The sequence below is a fragment of the Gigantopelta aegis genome, chromosome 10 (assembly GCF_016097555.1).
Source record: "Gigantopelta aegis isolate Gae_Host chromosome 10, Gae_host_genome, whole genome shotgun sequence".
Taxonomy (NCBI): Eukaryota; Metazoa; Mollusca; class Gastropoda; order Neomphalida; family Peltospiridae; genus Gigantopelta; species Gigantopelta aegis.
This window is the reverse complement of record NC_054708.1, coordinates 15,908,146-15,911,198: the sequence shown is the minus strand read 5'-3', so window position 1 is coordinate 15,911,198 and position 3,053 is coordinate 15,908,146. Positions and strand designations below refer to the sequence as shown.

Here is a 3,053-nt window from a genome sequence, read left to right as displayed (position 1 = left end):
AATAAAAATAAATACAAAGAAACAAATTTGAAGATTAAATTTTTTATTTAATACATTAAAACTACAAAAGCATATTTACCAAATAATCTATTAATCACTTCATATCCATGAATACAGATAACAAGCACAACAACAAAAAAAGACTTCAATAATCTGAACAGAATGAGGTTTTTGTTTTTAAAACAAATAGAAAAGAAAAGAAGAAAAAAAAGAGTTGGGATCAACAAATTTTCACAGCACTGTACAGTTATTTTCCTTGAATGACAAGCTAGCTTTATTAATATTTAATAATTCAAGCAAAAAGAAAAGCATAAATTTTATAAATACATTTAACATAAAAGTTTCACAAAATATTGAATAATTACAGGTTGTCAGACTGATGAATTCGATGTTTTCAAGGCCAAACAAGTGACTACTTGTATGTAGTTTATTTAAGTTTTAATTCTGCCATTTGAACTGTTTATCTTTGTTGTACAATTTGTTTCCATCTGTAATATATACTCCTTTATCATCCATTAAAGGCTTTTGTAGGAGATATCATTGGAACTATAATTTGCGATATCTTCGGCGATGTTCTCCTAGGAAATATCGCTTCTTATAATCTTGATTGGTCAAATTTTAATAACAAGACACCCGTGGAGTATCCTCTATATAGACAGACGGTATTTTCTTACGTCACTGTGTACATTTTAGCGCTAAACCTATCATTAGCGATGTCACGCCACTGTCGTTCTGTTAGTTAACGAGTCTACCGCTGCCAAATATAGCAACCCACATTACTGACATTATTTAGAATTGTCACAAATGAAAAGAATGATAATGGATGATAAAAAGAATACCCGCCTCATGTCTTGTGATATCATAATTTATAAGCATGAGTTGATAGAAGTATGAAATCCGAGGATTGCTAATAAATTATATCACAAGACATTTGGGGAGTTTCCTCTACCGGTATATATTACTGACTGGAGAAATTGTTCAATTGACCTTTTATGAAATATGTGATTAAGTATATATTACTGTAAATCTTTGAAACCAATCACTACATGAAATCCCTAAAATTTTCAGCAAGTTCATGTCATCACTGTTTGTTGTTATAGTTACAGAATTACCCTCAATCTGTTCAGCTATATATTCCATAGTTTTGGTACAAACAATACACATAAAAACAAATACATCTATGAATGGCAGATCCATGAACAAGTTTGGAATGGGAAACCCAAATTCATAATCAACACCAATGTGGTGGGACTCCTTTCTATAGTTTAAAGGACGTTTCAAGTCAGGATGGTGAAATAGTTCGACCTGAAATGACATTTCTCAAATTTTCATAGCACTTGACCTCCTGCCTAAACCTACAGAATCCTAAGCTCCAGCCTGGATCTAAAGCTTTCCAACCTTCTGCTTGCATCTAAAGTTTCCCAACCTCCTGCCTGGATCTCAACCTCCCCAATCACTACCAGGAATGGAGGATTCACAAGCTACAGCTTGGATCTAAAGCTTCCCAACCCCCTGCCTGGATCTCAACCTCCCCAACCACTGCCAGGAATGAAGGATTCATAAGCTACAGTTTGGATCTAAAGTTTCCCAACCTCCTGCCTGGATCTCAACCTCCCCAACCACTGCCAGGAATGGAGGATTCACAAGCTACAGCTTGGATCTAAAGCTTCCCAACCTCCTGCCTGGATCTCAACCTCCCCAACCACTGCCAGGAATGAAGGATTCGTAAGCTACAGCTTGGATCTAAAACTTTTTCAACTTCTTGCCTGGACCCAAGTTTCCCAACCTCCTGCCTTGATCTAAAGTTTTCCAACCTCCTGCCTTGATCTAAAGTTTTCCAAATTCCTGCCTTGATCTAAAGTTTTCCAAATTCCTGCCTTGATCTGAAGTTTCCCAACCTCCTGCCTTGATCTAAAGTTTTCCAAATTCCTGCCTTGATCTAAAGTTTCCCAACCTCCTGCCTTGATCTAAAGTTTTCCAAATTCCTGCCTTGATCTCAAGTTTTCCAAATTCCTGCCTTGATCTAAAGTTTCCCAACCTCCTGCCTTGATCTCAAGTTTCCCAACCTCTTGCCTTGATCTCAAGTTTCCCAACCTCCTGCCTTGATCTAAAGTTTCCCAACCTCTTGTCTTGATCTAACGTTTCCCAACCCCTGCCTGGACCTAAGTTTCCCAACCTCCTGCCTTGATCTCAAGTTTCCCAACCTCCTGCCTTGATCTAAAGTTTTCCAAATTCCTGCCTTGATCTAAAGTTTCCCAACCTCTTGCCTTGATCTAAAGTTTCCCAACCTCCTGCCTTGATCTAAAAGTTTCCCAACCTCCTGCCTGGACCTTAGTTTCCCAACCTCCTGCCTTGATCTAAAGTTTTCCAAATTCCTGCCTTGATCTCAAGTTTTCCAAATTCCTGCCTTGATCTAAAGTTTCCCAACCTCCTGCCTTGATCTCAAGTTTCCCAACCTCTTTCCTTGATCTCAAGTTTCCCAACCTCCTGCCTTGATCTAAAGTTTTCCAACCTCCTGCCTTGATCTAAAGTTTCCCAACCTCTTGTCTTGATCTAACGTTTCCCAACCTCCTGCCTGGACCTAAGTTTCCCAACCTCCTGCCTTGATCTAAAGTTTTCCAAATTCCTGCCTTGATCTAAAGTTTCCCAACCTCTTGCCTTGATCTAAAGTTTCCCAACCTCCTGCCTTGATCTAAAAGTTTCCCAACCTCCTGCCTGGACCTTAGTTTCCCAACCTCCTGCCTTGATCTAAAGTTTTCCAAATTCCTGCCTTGATCTAAAGTTTCCCAACCTCCTGCCTTGATCTCAAGTTTCCCAACCTCTTGCCTTGATCTAAAGTTTCCCAACCGCCTGCCTTGATCTAAAGTTTCCCAACCTCCTGCCTTGATTTCAAGTTTCCCAACCTCCTGCCTTGATCTAAAGTTTTCCAAATTCCTGCCTTGATCTAAAGTTTCCCAACCTCCTGCCTTGATCTAAAGTTTCCCAACCTCCTGCCTGGACCTAAGTTTCCCAACCTCCTGCCTTGATCTCAAGTTTCCCAACCTCCTGCCTTG

The 3,053-nt window shown here is 39.4% G+C and overlaps 1 long non-coding RNA gene across 1 annotated transcript; it reads right to left on the bottom strand.

Moving 5' to 3' along the window:
• Positions 1–218: 218 nt before the first annotated feature.
• On the bottom strand, positions 219–2,618 carry LOC121383144. Its single transcript, XR_005959265.1, has 2 exons — positions 2,345–2,618; positions 219–2,288 (listed from the first exon to the last, which is right to left on the bottom strand). It is a non-coding gene; the product is annotated as an uncharacterized LOC121383144 (long non-coding RNA).
• Positions 2,619–3,053: the final 435 nt, after the last annotated feature.